Here is a 19,300-nt window from a genome sequence, read left to right as displayed (position 1 = left end):
GCTTGTTCTCCTCTCCGCCTTGTAAGAGCACATAACAGGTGCCATCTATGAAGAGCAGGCCCTCACCAGACACTGATCTTGGACCTCACACCCTCCAGAACTGTGAGAAATAAATTTCTGTTGTTTATAAGTTGTCCAAGCCTGGTGTGGTGGCTCACACCTGTAATCTCAGCAATTTGGGAGGCTGAGGTGGGAGGATCGCTTGAAGCCAGGAGTTCAAGACCAGCCTAGGTGACATAATGTGACCTCATATCTGAAGGCAAATTAAAAAGTTAGCTGGGCTTGGTGGCCTTTGCTCGTAGTCCTAGCTACTGGGGTTGGGGGTGGTGGTAGTACTGAGGTGGGAGGATTGCTTGTGGCCAGGAGTTCAAGGATGTAGTGAGCTATGATCGTGCCACTGCACTCCAGCCTGGGCAACTGAGCAACACCCTGGCTCTTAAAAGAAAAAAAAATTACCTAGTCTAAGGTGTTTTGTTATAGCAGCCCAAACTGACTAAGACAATAGCAGAAGAAAAAAAAATACTATTATTTTCTGATCTCGTATCCAATCCAGGATCACACATTTAATTGTCATGTCTCTCTAGTCTTCAGCCTGAGGCAATTATTAAGTACTTGTCCATTGAGGTCTAGATGTTTTTGAAGAGTATAGGACAGTTATTTTGTAGGATTTTCCTTATGTTTGCTTTGTCTCCTGTTTTCTTGTGATAGATTCTGGTTGTGCACATTTGGCGGGAATACCACAAAAGGGAGGTTGTGTGTCCTCCTTACTGCATCATATCAGAAGGCACATTCCGTCTGTTTGTTCCATTACTGGTGATTTTCACTGTGATCACTTAAGGTGGTGCCTGCCAGGTTTCCTTAGTATTTTCTGCTTTGAAATGAATAAATATCTTATGGGAGATACTTGAAGATTATATACATAGTCTCAGTCATTAAGCTGTCACCAACTAGTTTTAACATTCGTTGGTCATTTTTGTCTGAAATAGCTAATACCACTGATAGTTGCCAAATGGTGAATTTTAACTCATGGGTAGCATGTTTTGACAGCTTGTTATTCAGCCACTTGGGGTTTGTGTTAGTTCTTTTCAGCTGAGATGTACAGCAGCTTTGTAGAAAAGGGCAGGTAGATCTCAGCATTAGTCCAAAGACATAGGTGCTTCACATTTTGTTCTATCTCCTTGGACAGGACTTGAATGGGTCGAGCTCTCACCCAAGCTGGATGGTGCACCCTGCCTCTGCCTGTTTGCTTTCCTTTAGCTCTAGCACCAGTCCACCCAGGCACCTTTGTCTGGATATTGGAAGTGGTTTTTATTTTTTGTAATGTCTGACACAGATCATATTAACTAGAATAAACTAGAATAAACAGGCAAGGCTGCATTTTTCAGAAGGGGCTGTGGCATGGTAGTGTCATAGATTTATATATACATATATGTGTGTGTGTGTGTGTGTGTGTGTATATATATGTATTTTTTTTTTTTTTGGAGACGGAGTCTTGCTCTGTCACCCAGGCTGGAGTGCAGTGGCGTGGTCTTGGCTCACTGCAACCTCTGCCTCCGGGGTTCAAGCAATTCTCCTGCCCCAGCCTGCAGAGTAGCTGGGATTACAGGTGCCCGCCACCACACCCAGCCTTTTTTTTTTTTTTTTTTTTGTATTTTTTGTAGAGACAGGGTTTCACCATGTTGGCCAGGCAAGTTTTGAACTCCTGACCTCTGATGATCCGCCCACCTCAGCCTCCCTAAGTGCTGGGATTACAGGCGTGAGCCACTGCACCCAGCCAGATGTATATCTAATGGGATCAAGAGAATATTTATTTTGTTAAATGGAAGATGAAGATATGAACATGTTTACATGCTAAAGGGACAGAGTTAGTAGGGGAGAGATTAACAATCAAGACAGAGGGTACTGTTAAGGGAGGTTCCCTGAAAAGGTAGACCTAGGTAATGGGGTTAGCTCTTGGTAAGAGAATGGACACTCAGGAAGAAGGTGGAAGGAATGAAGGGAAGGGAACATTACTGTTTTTCAGGTTATGAGTAGGCAAACATTTGAAGGACTTGTTCCCTAGTTGCCTCATTTTGCCTTGTGAAATAGGAGTGAGATTATGTCCTAAGAGTGAGCAGGTACAGTTCTTAAGGACATCGTTGAATAGGTAAAGTGTTGTGGGGAATAAGAGCGTTGTCTGGGGTTCACCAAAGGATTTCTAGGCTGCTGGTGGTAGAGACCATGAATTCTTGGTGGCCTCAGTCTGCATGGCTCTGTTATTTTCTCCCGCAGTGGTTATCAGCTCAGGTGGAGAAGCATAGGAAATAATTGGGTTGGTTGGGGATGGGCTTTGCCACATATTGTGGTGGGAAGGCAACGGAGGTAGGAGAGTAGAGGGTGGGACAAGAGGGTAGGACTTTGTTTGGAGAGGAGGTTTGTGACTCCATGGTGGTCTGTACAGACTTGGGGAGGTGGGATTGGAGAGAGAGTAAAAGAGTGAAGGTCTTGAGGAGGTCAGAGAATTATTGGGGGAGGAATTAGATTCAAGATTGCTAGCAGAATAGGAATATTAGAGAGTAGGATATTGGAGTTTACCATTTTCATTGTGGGACAGTTCTGGCTGATGAGGGGCTGGAGTGGAGCAGGGTAAGGTGAAGATCACTGGGTTGTGAGGAAACTTGAAATTGGTTTATGGGTTATTTATATGGACATTGACACCACCAGGTCGATGGGAGGACATTGGTGGAGGGGGGATGACAGTGTTCCAAGTGTTCAGGGAAGGGGGGAGAGTTGAGCAGGAATGAAGTATTGAGGCCAGATGGCATGAACACACTTAAAAGATGGCATTTTGGTTGCCAAGGGATCAGGGATGGTTTGGACCTGGAGGTTTGATGGAACTGGCTGTCCACAGCCTCCAAAGATACCTTGATGCTATGAAGAGTGGAATTTGCTCAGATTTCCAAAAAAAAAAGTTGGTCATTGGGTCTTTGCTTGTATTTCTTCTTCCTGTAGCTCCCTTGCCTACCTTCTCTACCTGGCTAACTCCTTCTGGCCCTTTAAGACTGAGCTCTGAGATCACCTCTTCCAGGAAGTCTTTCTTGAACTCTCTGATCTGTCTGTCTGTCCCTATACTCCTTGTGCTTATCTCTAACTTAGCAGGTATCATACCATATCATCATCGTCTGCTGTCCTTCTCTCCCCTAGACCATAACTTCCTTGATGAAAGCAGGGACTGTATCTTTGCATCCCTGGCACAGTACCTGGCATATATTTGGTTGAACTATATGAAATTGTCATTTACGAAGTGAATTTGGTCTAGTTTGTAATTTTCTCCTTAATAGGTGACTTTCTGTTGTCAGCTCATCTTGAATCTTTTTCTGAAGTTACAAGCCCCTCCCTTATTTGGCCTTAGCCAAGTCCCATGCAGGTTGTTTCTCTTTTAGTGACCAACTAATTTCTATGTGGGCCAGTCAGTCTTTCATCTTGCTTAGGCTTTTTTTTTTCCCTTTTTTTTTTTTTTTTTTTTCTTTACACCCTCTATTATTCCTGCTGCTTAGGCTTTTTGTTACATTAACTTCCCTTCTGCTTTTCTCTACCCTCAGCAGAGGGGGTCAAAAGAAACTTCTTTGTTCTCAGTCTTCCTTAGCTGCCCCAAATTTCCCAGTAGTTTGCGCATGCGTTTCATTCCCCTGTTGACTCTTACGGAGTTACCTATGTGCCAGGCAAAAATTAGGACTTGTTCATTCTAGTTTCTCTGCTTCTAATGTGTCTCATACTGGTGTTTGTTCGCTCAGATGTGTTAATGGGGCTGCCGCTGCTGTTGTGGTTGTTAGTCATTCCTTTGAACAGTGGCTTTAGCTTACCAATGCTCCAGATACAGTTTTTCAGAAACTCAATGATCTGTGTGCATTACACATTAAAAAGTGCATTGAACAACAGCATATCCAGATTAAAAACAAACAAATTAGATTTATCGGGTGTTTTTTCCATTATGGGTTGGGGCAAACATGCTGTATATAAATCAGATAAGCCTTTTCTTTCCCAGTCTCAGACTGAGAATTGTTTGTTCTTGATTTGTGATCACCAAGAATGTAATATAACTGTGCTCTTCAGATCCCAAGGCCACCATAAGTCCTGGATCAGACCTGTTTCTTTTGAAGTCACCTGAATTCTGACTTGAGGCTCCCCCAACCCTTACTCCCACTACCCCGTTGAACTGGACCACTTTCCTTTTAAGGGGCACTCCCTTGAAGCCAGTTCCCTGAGGTGACCTACTTTCTTGAGGTGCTTGAAGAGCTTCCCTTTCATTTGGGTGGTTTCCTCAGTGCCCCCATTCCCAGACGTTTTTTCCTGGGAGTCCTGTCCTATTCATGAATTTCCTGTTTTTTCCAGGGGGGTGGGTGGGGGGTATGGGGGCGGGCAGTACTATGTTATTATCATAACTAGTGACATTTAAAGAAAGAAACCCAAAGCCCAGTTAACCAATTACACTTAAATTCTCTGGGCCCAGGCCTGCTGGATACTCTCCATCTACCAGAAATGCCTCTTATCCCCCCTTCCCCTTTTTTAAACTGCTAATTCTTAACGGATTAATCTGAGTTTATATTTAGATGAAAGTTATTCATTAACAGAAAAGCCTGAAACTGTAGACAGGGCTGACAGTGTTGAAGTGGATAGAGGTACATAGGCAACCTTTAGACCAAAAAGTCTTTGTGAGGCACTGGAGTCTTTAAGTGTCTGCTTTGGCACAAGGACATCACGTTTTCCTTAGGAAGCCAGGAACACCTTGAGACTCGGGCCAGAACAATGTGGCTCACCTTTGAGCTTCAGGTTTGGTCCCAGTGAGTCTCTGGCCTTTTTGATGCTGACCCATATATATGGGGCAAAACACTCTGTAATCTACTTTACCCCACTACACCCATCCCATCCATCCCTAGTTGCAAAAATTTCAACTTGTATGAATATGCACATATTCAGTAGTGGAAACTCAGCACAGTTGAGTGCCAGGCTTCAAATAGGGAATTAGTGACCTCTGAACCCATGTTTGTCAAACTGCCTACTAATGGGTCATGATATCAGTTTAGCAGATTATGCCTAGCACTGTTGTTCCAGTTAAATTGCTGTGAAACAAACCACCTCAAACTTAGTAACATTAAACAGTAACCATTTATTATGCTCATGGATTCTGTGGGTCGGGAATTGGACAGGGTACAATGCGGGGTGGCTTGTCTTTATTCCATCATGGCTGGGGGTTGGGATCATTTGGAGGCTTCTTTACTCCACATCTGATGCCTGGGCTGGGGTGCCTTGAAAGCTAGTGGAATCAGCTGGGACCAATGACCGGAACACCTATATGTAGACTCTCCATGTGGTCTGGGCTTCTCACAGCGTGGTGGCTGGGTTCCAAGAGAGAGGTTCCCCAGAAGAAGCATCTAGAGAGCCAGTGTTCCAAGAGAACAAGGACATTTGATAACCTTGTCTCTGAAGTCACATGTCATCACTTCTGCTGTTCTGGATTTGTGGATGCCATCTCAAACCTGCACAGATTCAAGGGAAGTGGAGATAGAGAGTTGGAGATCTATATCCCCATCTGTCAGTGGGTAGAGAGTCAAAAGATTTGTGGCTGTTTTTAAAACTACTACAACTTCATTTTAAAACAAGATAGATGCTTGAACCCAAAAGTTTGAGGCTGCAGTGAACTATGATTGTACCACTGCATTCCAACCTGGCCCTGTCTCAGAAACAAAACAAAACAAACAACAACAACAACAAAAACTGAATTTAAAAAATAAAACAAGTTAGAATATAGAATAACAGAGTGCCTCATATAGTCAAAAAAGGCATTGTGAAACTTGGTGTTTCAGTTATGCTTGTCTGCGTGTTCTGGTTTATGAGGTAACGTTTTTCTTTCTGTGGTCTACAAAAACATTTTTTAAAACACTGCTTAACTGTAGTAACACCTAATTTGGTTTATGAACACCAAATTTTCTCTCTTAATACTTCAGTTAATAGGTTACTACTGTGTGGTTCTTTGTTATAAAGATGAGAACCTAAGGAATAATTGTCCTTTGCCTGTAAGAACAAAAAGTCCTTTGGGACCTGTTTTCTTTGCCCTCCAGGACTCCCTGAAAGCCTTGTTGGACTGTGGACCAGACTTGGAGAGTCAGTGCACTGCAGAATGGGCTGTGGTCTGGGCCAGGAGTCAAAACTTCCTTAAAATGTTAGTCCAATCTTTGCCAGTCAGTTTCCTAGAGTAGCAAACAAATGTGAAATGAAGAGGACATACTTCTTTTTAGAGACAGTCAGAAAATATTTAGCCAACTGGAAGCCCAAGAACTATTCATAATAATAGAGAGACAGCTACCCAGCCTGAGCAAGGTGGTGTCTGTGGTAAAACAGTCTCAGGAAAGGCTTTCTACCTTCAGTGTTGAAATCAAAAGGAAATACTGAGATTGGGGTCTGCTAGAGAAGACATGCTACGTGTGTTGCCAAAACAATCTGCCTTCCTCCCCTTGCTGTGACTTACTGCATTTAGTTATTCCTACCCTTTCAAGGAAATGTGCAAAGATGACTGAGCAATGGCATTTACTGTCATCTTAGAAAACACTGCATTGCAAAACAATTTTTGTGGAAGAGTGTGATTAAATGATACATTTTGCTCACATATTTTAGAAAATTTACACAATTCTGTGCTTTTATTTCTTCTTATTAAAATGATACATGTTTATGCTAGAAAGCTAGAAAATACAGATAACTATTATTTTACCATGTAGAGGGGGTATTATTTACCACTGATTTTTTTTTTTTTGGTTGCATATCCTTCCTGCCATTTTTCTGATATGTATACATTTTAAAAAGCAAATGGGCTGTTGCAGTACACTGTTCTGAAACTTACTTTTTAAACTTAGATGAACACATTCCATGTCAATTAACGTACTTCTATTATAAAAACTTCATAGTGTTACATTGTACAGAAATAGTATTTGAATGCTTAACATTCAAATGTTAACAGTTAAATGTTGTCGACAACATTTAACTGTGGTAAACGATGCTGTGGTGAACATCTATTAATATTTAACAATCTTTTTTCTAATCATGATTCTTAAAATTTTTTTAAAATCTTTTTTGAATACATATGTACATGGTACACAATGTTATGATTTTCCTTAGGAGATACCTATCTAATTTGATCTGCTAAATCACAGAGCATGAACCTATTTTAATTATTTATTTATTTTATTTTATTAGAGACAGGGTCTTGCTCTTATCACTCAGGCTGGAGTGCAGTGGTGTGATCATAGCTCACTGCAGCCTGGCACTCCTGGGCTCAAACGATCCTCCCTCCTCAGCCTCCCAAGTAGCTGGGACTACAGGTGTGTGCCAGCACAACTGGCTAATTATTTTATTTTTTGTAGAGACAAGATCTTGCTTTGTTGCCCAGGCTGGTCTTGAGCTCCTGGCCTTAAGTGATCCTCCCTCCTCAGCCTCGCAAAGTGCTGCGATTACAGGTGTGAGCCACCCACTACGCCCACCCAGCGTGGACATTTTGAAAGCTTTATATGTGTACTGCTAAGTTGTCCTTCCCAAATGTACCAGTTTATACTCCTACAAAACTGTTCTCTATTCCTTGTATTTCACAATTTGATAGAGAAAAAAGTCATTTGCTTTCTTAGTTGTGTGATTTATTTGTGTTTTAACTTCTTACCATTTTATCTCTCTGTTCTTTAATCCTTATCTCAAATACCTCCTACCTGACCCCTTCCTAACACCTCCCAGCACAATGAAGACTTCCCATCTGCTCTGTCTTGTGGATTTTTCTTGTCCTTTCCAGTCACCTGTGGTTTACTTGAGAGCATTAAGCACTGTGTCTGACTCACTTTTTAATCTTCTTTTGCATGCAGCATATTTCATTGCATATGTTTAAGATTCAGTAAATATTGAGTTAAATTGCAGTCCAACAAAAAGGATTGATGGCAGCACAAAATAATCTGTCGAGAGACAGAAATGTAAAGAAAAGAAATGTTCATCAAGCTGAAGACCTTGCAAAGCTACTTTGGAGAGGGCATTTAGTATTTTATTTAGGAATTGTCATTTGCCTGTAGTAACAAAAGAAAGGCCTCTCCTCTTTTTGAATCATTTTCATTTATAGCTAATACTTCCTTTAGGCAGCCCAGCCCTGAAATTCGTGGTTAATAATAGCCAATGTTTTGTCAATATTCTTATATTAACCATAGGTAGTAGGATCCTCTGAAACCAGGACTTTTTTTTTAATGACCCAACTTATTGTTAAAAGAGATTTTCTTAATAAGTTAGTGTTGGCTACCATTGGAAACTTAACATCTCTTTCCTATTTTCAATGCCTTTCCCTTCTCCCGTTGTATTTGGTTGAGACCCCTTCAGATCTGTTCTGTCCTCACAGGTCTTTTTTTTTTTTCTTTTTTTTTTAATGACTTTAAACTTGGAGCATCAGTCACAAATTTGCAGAGACAATGCTATTTTCTACTGAAAGCTTTTTTCTGAGCTTATTACCTCTGTTATGTTTGCCTTATATCCATCTTCTTCCCAAATATACATTTTACTTCTATTTATTTATTTTCTACATGAATTTGTATATATGTGATGCTGAGTGAAATTACAAAAAAATGCAATAACACACAGTCTATAAAACCCTGGAGATAGAAACATTTTCTGGTGCCTGACACTGCTGGACTGGACCCTTCTCTGAAGCTGCACATTCTGCCATTATTCATCTTTGAGTGTTAGATGGTATCAGTCAGGACCCTTCAGCTGCAACTAACAGCATTCAGAACTAAAAAGCGACTTACTTTTCTCACATAAGAAGTCCAGAGTCTAGAAGTCAAGTGTCACTCATATGACAATGTCTAAGGCAGGTGGGAAGGGGGACACTCTCTTAACAGGGAGAAAGAAGTCTCCACCTCTCCCCAGCAGGCTTCCCCTCAGGTCCCACTGGCCAGGGGTTCTGTGTGCCTCTGCTCTATCCTAAAGAGGGTTGCAGAAGGAGCATCTGGTGGCTTCCACTGCTGTCCAGGGAAAAATGATGTTGAGAATGTGACCAACAGGTGCTGTCAGAGGCATAATTCTCACTTGCATTGAGCTCCAACCTCCCTTCGGTTACTTCCATAGGTGAGCTCTAACTGTACTCTAGAGTCCCACAACCATTTTATTTGTCTTTCTTTTTGTAAAGTCCTAGAAGTGTTGAAAACAGAGGGTATGATTCTGCCTGAGTTTTGTCTCCTGCTTGTGGAATGTTTTCAGTTCCTGGAACCTGAGGTTGTGTCTTGCCCCTGTAGCCTCCATTGAATCTGGCCCAATTTGGTATGATATCCTAGCCACAGCCTCTTTGTCTCCCAGCCACAGTCACCAGTTCCTTTTCCTGTGAGAAGTGAGAATTAGTCACTTACTTCCAGTGCTAAGCATAATCAGAGTGAGGAATGTAGGAGCAGCTCTAAAAACTTGAGAGCTACTGGTGTTTGGAATTAGTTTTATTGTTTTTAACCTGGTATTTGTGCCTGGGCACTTAAGTGCTGCAGCACTGTTAATTGCTGAGACCCAACAAGGCCCTCTGTCATCTGACCCTGACCCCTCTGCAGCCTCATCTACTGTGGAATCTTACATTTCAACCATACTTAGTCATTTACTATTCCTTCACATGCTCGGTGGCTTCATACTTCCATGCCTTTGCACATAATATTTTCTCTTTCTAGAATGTTCATTTCCCTCTTCTTATCTGGTAGAGCCCTACTTTTCCTTCAAGATTTAACCTCAGCAGGCATCACTCCTTTGGAAAACTTTTGTGATTTTTCCCTTGGGCAGAGTTAATAAGTTACTTTTCAGTCACACTCTGTACAAGTTCTTGTTAAACATTCACAAAGTGTTGTAATTATCTGTTTATATTTTTCTATCCTATATTTAGCTTCTGGGAGATGGGATTTATGTTTATTTCTATAATATCAGTACTCAATATAGGTTTAGTGCATAAAAGGTGCTTTATAAATGTTGAAATGAATAAATGACAATTTTACATCTAAACCTGCTGATAAATATCAACTTCATATCCTTCTTGTAAGAAATCTGTATATATTAGGAGATTATAAATTATAAAATACACAAGCTATCATGTTATCTAAAACTGAATCTGATAGCCCATCACATTTCTTATTTGGCAGACTAGACAGGCCTGGAGTGGTTAAGTGGACTAGCCTAGGCCACATAATGATGAGAGGCAGAGATAGGACTAGACTTCTGTGTCTTTGTCTCTCACGTAGCTTTTCTTGTAGTTTCTATAACACCATCTTACCAGATAGGTGAGGGAGATTTGGGATTAGCATCATATGTGTGTCGTCAAAAACCCTGCCTTTGCTCTCCTCACCTGTATGGTTTTGTTCACGTGGACCTTCCTCTGGCTCTCCGCTTGCCGGAGTCCTGCCCTGTTGCTCCAGACCTAGCCTGATTCTTGCCTTTTCTGACCATCTCAGTCAGAATCACTTAAACCATTTTCTGAGTTTGCATAGCTGTTTATAGCACATGCAGCAATACCATGCAGTGACTGAGTACAACCCTCAGTCCACACCCCTGCTTCCTAGCTGTGTGACTGACAAGTAGATTAACCTCTCTGAGTCTGTTTCCAAATATCTAATTAGGAATAATAATAACAGTTCCTACTTTACAGAGTTGATGTAAGGATTAAGATGTTCTCTGGTACATAGTAAACATCCAAATGTTACGTGCTATTATTGGTGTTGATGGCCTGATTACTATTCATAAATCGCTAGAGGCTGATTACTGGCCGCCTCTAGTTTCAGCTCTTCCTGTGTCTGACTGCTTATTGCTGAATCCAGGGTTGCCCAGTTTTGTAAGGGACATATCCTAACCTACAGGTTACCCTCAAACACTTGTTGGAATATTTTTGCGAATAACATTCACTTAGGATTTTTGTTCCCAGGCACACACCAGTGCTTTGTCATGTAGAGGTTTGCTCATTTGTATAGGTGATGTTACTTTGAAAAAGTGGTTGTCTCTAAGGTCTGCTCAGTGAAAGAACAGGATGTTTTCTCTCTTTGCTTCACAGCCACAGCCAGCTGTGAGGTTCAGTGTTTGTATAGCTCTAAGTCTCTGTTAATTAAGGAAATGGACTAGAAAAGACAGTTTAATGAAAACTCACAGACAGTAGGCAATTTGCACACATTCCCTTGTTTGACACCATAGTACAAGCTCACCTCTAGTTATGTAAAAGGAGCAGTCTGTAATTCTCTTAACCCTCTTCCTGATTAATATCCTGTAGACATTGTCTGTCCGTGGTATAAGAGTTGGATAGTTTTGTTTGGATTTTCTGTATCTTGTAAACGAAAAACCAGGGAAAGAAAATACAATGTATTTATTACACTGGGAACAAAGGTCATGGAAACAGTAACTTTTAAAAAGAGCCCTTGGTTACCTAGCTTTTAAAGACCTAGGCTTCCTTGTTCTATTTCTAAAAGTCTGTGGAATAAACCCCTCATTTTCTCTGATTTACAAGGAAACTAAAGTATGGAAAATTTGATCTTTAAGGGGCATGACTTCTGGTTTATGGGATTGTTTAAAAGTTTAAACATGTTAGTGTCTTATAATACTCTTAGTTAAAAGGAAGTTCTCTTGAGTATCATATAACTATTAAAATTAGAATTTAGATCTGTATTTTCAAGAAAATACTCAGTTTTAAATGGAAAAATGCATGGGAAAAGGTCAATTTAAATGCATTTTAAAAAATCAAAGAATATGTGCTCATGTTAACAAGGATTACTTTAGGGTAATGAGATTTTGGGTAATCACTTTTTACTTTTTTCCTCTGCAGCCTTTCTATATTGTCTGGATTTTGGAGTGACCATGTGTTACTTCATATTCAAAAAGAATTTTTTAAGCCATTTTATTTATGGAGGAAAAAAGTAGAACTTAAGATTTGAACATGGTAAAGTCAGCCTTTTTCCATCTTCCCCAGGGAAATTATCCCCAGCAGCTAGGAGAGAAAGAAACAGAAACGAAAACTCCATCTTTGAAGAAATTGGGATATGTCTGAAACCCCAAGCCAGAAAATAAGTAGAATGAGTTCTTCAAAGATTGAACCAGGGTATGAGAGGAAGTAGACTGAAGGCACTTGGAATTACAGATCTCAGGAAAAGAGAGAGAGATTTTCCACCGTAAGGGACACACTCTGGGATTCAAAACCAAATGCTTCATTTGAAATAGTGGAAATGAACACACAAGCTGATGGCAGGAGCTTCCCTGCAGCTAGTTTGATTCCAGGAGGCTGAAGAGGCTGGATTGAACGAGGACTTAGACAAGTAGTACTTGTAGGGAGATGTCTGATCTTGTGGTAGCAGGAAGGAGAGACTACACTGTGAATAGCTCCACAACTGCCTTTTGCTTTTGGTTAATGGGGGAGAGAGGTTCAAGAATACCTTCCCCAACCCTGTGTGTATATATACACACAGGCTTGCGAGTAAAAGAAAGAAGACTTCTTTCTTGTGAGTAGAAGAGGAGCCCTGGCTCCTCTCCCAAATGAATCTTCAAATAGGTGGTCCAAGCCAGGCATGGTGGCTCACGCCTGTAATCCCAGCACTTTGGGAGACTGAGATGGGTGGATCACTTGAGGTCAGGAGTTCAAGACTAGCCTGGCCAATATGGTGAAACCCCATCTCTACTGAAAATACAAAAATTAGCCAGGCATCGTGGCGGGTGCCTGTAATCCCAGCTATTTGGGAGACTGAGGCAGGAGAATCGCTTGAACGTGGGAGGCAGAGGTTGCAGTGAGCCAAGATTGTGCTGCTACACTCCAGCCTGGGCAATAGAGCAAGACTTGGTCTCAAAAAACAAAAACAAAAACAAAAAAAAAAAAGAAAAAGAAAAAAACACAAAAATTCCCTAAAGAAGGAAACAAATAATGGGCAAAAGTTTTGTGGTACAAATCAAGAAGTTTCCAGAAATAAGAGAAAGCTTGAATCTACAGGTTGAAAAGACACACTGTGCTCTGGAAAAATTAACATGGAGTGGCCAGCCTTGCAACATCTCCTAGTAGGGTTATTAGATTTTAAATGTCAAGAATCATTCGGGCAGCCAGGCCAAAAGATCAAGTCACTTAGCAAAGGAGAAATTTTCACTCCTCTATATTATTAACGATCATGGGAGGACACTGGAGCAACAGTGAGAAACTCCATAAGGAAAGTCAGTGTGACTCAAGGATTTTTATATTCAATGAAATTGTTTTTTAAATATAAAAACAACAAATGCATTTTTCAATGTTAGAAATCAAGAAAGAATATTCTCATGAACCCTTCTTGAGGAATCTAGTTGAAGACAAACTTCAGTCCGCCAAGAGATAACTGGAAAAACTACAGCAAAGTAGATGGCAATGAGTGTTGACCCTCTAACTGTAGGTTAAAACAAATGTGGAGATTGATGCTGTAGAACAGAATGTAAAGGTTATATGACCTGACAGTGTACGGTGGTATAACTAACCACCTGTGAGAGGAGAGGGGAAAGAAGATGGGAGGTGAAGTAAGAGTGCTGTTCCCTCATTCTTAATAGCTAGGGTTCAAAGGGTACCATTTAAAGCTGACAATGAACTAATAGAGGTATAGGGTAAATTTAAAGCTACAAAGTTAAACAGTAAGAGTTAATATAACTGACCAAAATGGGTTAGCAAAAGGATGGTGCAGGAGAAAATATTTTATTTATTTAGTTTTATTAAAATTTTAGAGACAGGGTCTCACTATGTTGGCCTGGCTGGTCTTGAACTCCTCCTGGGCTCAAGTGAACCTTGGCCTCCCAAAGTGTTGGGATTACAGGCATGAGCCATCAAACCTGGCCCAGAAATATTTTAATTTCATCATTTTCATGGGGGTTAAATAGATACTATCTAAATAAATAAAGTTTGATAGATATTTATAAAAGTAACCATTAGACAAAATATCAGTTATCTTAAATATCAAAATACATGCACAAAGGAAAGTAGCCTCTACAAGGGGTAACAGAAACAATGGACAGATATCTGACATACCAATAAATATCAGTGGGAGTTGGGGTTACAACAGTCTTGGTCATCAAGAAGTCAGACCTTATATTCCACTAATATGTTTCTCTGACAGAAGAGGCAACTCAAAACCTGGTATTTCAGAAGCTTTGGGGTCAGCGGGAGCAGCACCTCACCTCTGGGTATGTATTTATTTATTAGACAGAGTTTCCCTCTTGTTGCCCAGGCTGGAGTGCAGTGGCGCAGTCTCAGCTCACTGCAACCTCCGCCTACCAGGTTCAAGCGATTGTCCTGCCTTAGCCTCCCAAGTAGCTGGGATTACAGGTGCCCGCCACCACGCCCAGCTAATTTTTTGTATTTTTAGTAGAGATGGGGTTTCACCATGTTTGCCAGGCTGGTCTCAAACTCCTGACCTCAGGTGATCCGCCCACCTTGGCCTCCCTAAGTGCTGGGATTACAGGCGTGAGCCACCATGCCAGGCCCTGGGTATTCACTTTAAAGTGATTTCCTTTTCCACTCAGCCAACTATAGTGAAGGTACTTAGTGTTTTGTTTAAAGTGATTCGTTTAACTCCTCTGAAAAAATTAAAAATTCAAAACTAATAAATAAATGAATGAAACTAAAAAAGAAAAAAACAAATTATTATTTATTTTGAATAATTATGTTGGAGTTTTTGATGAAGTTCTTTTCTCAAGAGCTATTCCCAAGGACCAGGAAAATATATTTTGTTTTTGGAAGTTCTTGGACTATAAACAGACCAACTTCCTGAAGTATCATAATATGTGGTCATCTAATATGTGTATTTAATGTTCTCCTTTGTTTCACCCTCAGAACCAAAGCTGCCTTCATTCCTTGGTTTCATGGAAATAGTGTGCATATGTAACAGACAATAATAGCATACATGGAGATTCTAGTTTAAATGACATCTAGCAGTTGCTAACGACACCTTTCCAAATTTTCAGCAGGACTATCTGAGGTTGAAACTCACAACATCAAAAAACAGGCCTAGTGGGACACGTATTTAGAAGTTATGGAACTGGATTGAAAAACATACTTTAAAACAGGAATATCACCCCTGGCAATTTGATAGAAAATGGGAAGACTTACTGACTTCCTTATGGCCCACCCCTCATTAACCATGGCAGCCAACTAAATTCCTCTGTTTATGTGGGTGCTACTTTTAACAGCAGTCAGGTACTGCATTCCCTGTCTTCTTCCTGCTTGCTCTTGGTACTACTCTATTCTACATCCATTCAAAGATTCTGGCTGCCAGCATATATCTGAGCAGTGAATGTGATGCTGCCTTAGAGGCTCCCATGATTAATACGGGAGCATAAACAGGAAACACCCCAGTAGTTGACCATGTTAGAGACATTGAAGGACAGAGTACCTATGCCAGGAAGCAGAGCCACTTTATTCCTAAAGCCTAGTGGACTTGAACCTGTATATATCAACCCTTCCCTCCCACCAAACAAAACATTAGTGCTCAGAGAGCAAGGCTGTGAGCACGCATACGCTTTGGCTATGAGCAGATGCAGGATCCAGGTAGAATGTTGACCTGGGGTCATTCTTAAAGAGTTCCTGCCCAAGATGTTAGCTCATCAGGCTGAGAGAACTCCAGCAGTCAAGGCTGTGGGATCTACACTTTGGTAGAAAAGGAGAAAGGACCAAGAAAAGCCAGCTGAGGCACTGCCTCAGCTGCCCATCTAAAGGAAGTTGCAGCAGGAGGGACACAGTAGAGAATCTCTAGAGACATCACAAAAATGCTTCATCAGAGAAAGAGCTTTAAGCATCCATCAGTCCCCAAGAATGAGAAGTCCTCTTCTAACAGCACTGGTTAGGGACTTCTCTGACCCTTTCCTGTCCTCTCTGCCTCAGAAACAGCAGCTAGCAGGTTGGGGAGGAAGTGAGGGAGACAGAACAGTCCCCACCCCCAACTTCTTCCCCAGTGGCAGGCTGCCCCTGCAACTGGTCCTGCTATTAGAGAGAGGTCTTTTCTTCAAACGAAGGTTGCAGTTCTCTTAAGATATTGGACTGATTTTTTTTTTTTTTTTTTTTTGAGATGGAGTTTCTTCTCGCCCAGGCTAGAGTGCAATGGCGCAATCTTGGCTCACTGCAACCTCTGCCTCCTGGGTTCAAGCGATTCCCCTGCCTCAGCCTCCCAAGTAGTTGGGATTACAGGCGCCAGCCACCACGCCTGGCTAATTTTGTATTTTTGGTAGACACGGGGTTTCTCCATGTTGGTCAGGCTGGTCTCGAACTCCCAACCTCAGGTGATCTGCCCGCCTCTGCCTCCCAAAGTGCTGGGATTACAGGCGTGAGCCACTGCACCCAGCCTGATCACTTTCTTTTTAAAGTGAACTCTTTTTATGAAAGTAACAAAGTTAAACTTAATGCATAAATCATAAATGTACAACTTAATAAATATTTGAAAATGTAACCATCCAGATTAAAAAAGAACATTCCAGGACCCCATGAGATGCCCCTGTATTCCCTTTTGATTACCCCTCATCCCACAAAATATACTGTAGATTAGTTTTGCCTGATTTGAACTTTATTTAAATTGATTGATCATTTTTAATTACTGAATTGAGGCTTAATGTAATGTGAAATGAGCAGAAAGATATTTCAGAATATTTCGTGATGGTTCTTTATGGCCAGTATTTTTGTATATCCTGTAGAAATATGTCATTCCATTTATTTTCAAACCTCATTTGTGGGATTTTAGGGATACTAATGCCTTTTTGGAACTAGTGTGGATGTATTCTTCTTGTTATTACTGAAGTAAAGAGGAAATGATATCAGCAGATGTGCAGAGCTTTTATTTGCACTGAATACACTATTCATTTAGACAAAAAGATCATTTCTCAATTCAAATTGGAATATTCTAATTTAAGGCTTAAATCAGTTGTGTAATAATCTCTATGGAAACAAAGCTTTCTACTGTGTAGTAGTTGCATAAGTAACTCATTTCCCCTTGTAGATATACAAATTGTAGACGCAAATACTTCTTTTTCCATTTTCTCCCAAGAATACTCTTGAAATAGAAGATACTTTAGTCATATTTGTTATGTTTTATAAAATTTAAAATCTGTTCAAATTTCCTGCTGACATACATTTAAATAAAATTGTTAAAACTTAAAAATTGTTGATGAGCTCACTTTCTTTTGCTAGTTGGGTTCAGAAAAAGAAGAATGAATTATCCTTCTTAGCTCTTGGGTGTTAGTGTCATCTAACTCTGCAAGGCTCTCTCCTGTTGGGGTGTGTGTGTGTGTGTGTGTGTGTGTGTGTGTTTTCTTATTAATCTGCAGGCATTCTTTGTATATTGTGGGTATGAGCTCTTCGTCAGTTTTATGTTTTGCAGATACTTTCTCCAACTTTGTGGCTTACTTTTTCATTCCTTTACATGGGTCTTTTGATGACCCGAAATGCTTAATTTTGAAATCGAACTTATCAGTCTTTTCCTTTATAATTAGTGCTTTTCGTATCTGGTTAAGAAATCTTTGCCTCAATGAAAGCAAAAATAGAAAAATGAGATTGCATCAAACTAAAAAGCTTCTGTACTCAGCAAAGGAAACAGCAGCATGGAGAGACAACCTGCAGACTGGGAGAAAATATTTGCAAATCACACATCAGATCAGGGGTTAATATCCAAAATATATAAGAAATGCAAACTACTAATAACAAGAAAACACATAACCTAAAAAATGGCCAAAGGACCTGCATAGACATTTCTCAAAAGAAGATATACAGATGGCTAACAGATAAATGAAAAAATGCTCAATACCTCTAATGATCAGAGAAATACAAATTAAACCATAATGAAATATATCACCTCATACCCTTTGGATTAGCTATTATAAAAAAGACGAAAGATAAGGCTGAGGCTAGTGGCTCATGCCTGTAATCCCAACACTTTGGGAGACCGAGGTGGGCGGATCACCTGAGGTCAGGAGTTTGAGACCACCCTGACCAACATGGAGAAACCCTGTCTCTACTAAAAATACAAAATTAGCTAGGCGTGGTGGTGCTTGCCTGTAATCCCAGCTACTTGGGAGGCTGAGGCAGGAGAATTGCTTGAACCCAGGAGGCAGAGGTTACAGTGAGCCGAGATTACGCCATTGCACTCCAGCCTTAGTAACAAGAGCGAAACTCCTTCTCAAAAAAAAAGAAAAGAAAGACTAGGTACAGTGGCTCATGCCTATAAGCCCAACACTTTGGGAGGCTGAGACAGGAGGATGGCTTGAGCTCAGGAGTTCTACACCAGCCTGAGCAACATAGTAAGACCTCATCTCTACAGAACACAAAGTAAAAATTAGCTAGGAATCGTGGCACATGACTGTAGTCCCAGCTACTTGGGAATCTGAGGTGGGAGGATTGCTTGAGCCCAGGAGGTTGAGGCTGCAGTGAGCTAAGATCGCACCACTGCCCTCCAGCCTGGGTGACAGAGTGATATCTTGTCTCAAAAAAAAAAAAAAAAAAAAAAAAGATGGAAAATAAACATTGGTGAGGATGTGGAGGAGAAAAGGGAACTTCACATGCTGTTAGTAGTATTGTAAATATATACAGTCACTTTGGAAAACAGTATTGAGGTTCCTAAAAAAACTAAAAATAGACTTTGCATGCCATCTGGCAATCCCACTTCTGAGTATATATCCAAAGGAATTGAAGTCAGTGTGTTGAAGAGATGTCTGTCTGTACTCCTGTGTTCATTGCAGTTTTATTCACAACAGCCAAGATGTAGAAACAATTGACGTGCTGATCCACAGACAAATGGATTGAAAAATGCAACATATACATGCAATGGAATACTATTCAGCCTTTTAAAAACCAGGAAATTATGTCATTTGTGACAACATGGATAAACTTAGAGGACTTTCTGCTAAGTAAAATAAGCCAGGCACAGAGAGACAAATACCCTACGATTTTAAGAGACAGCATTTTAAAATGTTCTTACCATAAAGAAATGATAAATATTTGAGGTGATGGATATGTTAAAGAAAAAAAAGAAAAGGAAGCTGAGTGTGATGGTGTGCACCTATAGTCCTAGCTACTTGGGAGACTGAGGCGGGAGGATCACTTGAGCCTGGGAGTTCCAGGCCAGCCTGGGCAATATAATATAGCAAGACCTCTTCTCGACTCCTGACCGCAGGTGATCTGCCCACCTCAGCCTCCCGAAGTGCTGGGATTACGGCATGAGCCACCGTGCCCAGCCAAGACCTCTTCTCTTAAAAAAAAGAAAAGAAAAGAAAAAACATTTTTGCCTTAAGTCTCCTCTTTTTGTTTTGTTTCTGA

The 19,300-nt window shown here is 40.6% G+C and overlaps 1 protein-coding gene across 5 annotated transcripts in view; it reads left to right on the top strand.

Annotated features, from left to right (window-relative positions):
* Positions 1-19,300, top strand: part of PDE8A (phosphodiesterase 8A) — a 155,046-nt gene that overhangs the window by 38,823 nt on the left and 96,923 nt on the right. For 3 of the 5 annotated variants that reach the window (XM_077937737.1, XM_077937739.1, XM_077937736.1), the window contains exon 2: positions 14,121-14,187. The gene's annotated coding sequence lies outside the window, so the exon portion shown is untranslated. 5 annotated transcript variants of the gene reach the window in all.

The sequence above is a fragment of the Macaca mulatta genome, chromosome 7, assembly GCF_049350105.2.
Source record: "Macaca mulatta isolate MMU2019108-1 chromosome 7, T2T-MMU8v2.0, whole genome shotgun sequence".
Classification (NCBI taxonomy): Eukaryota; Metazoa; Chordata; class Mammalia; order Primates; family Cercopithecidae; genus Macaca; species Macaca mulatta.
Note: the sequence above shows the minus strand (reverse complement) of the source record. Positions and strands in the feature narration are given on the sequence as shown.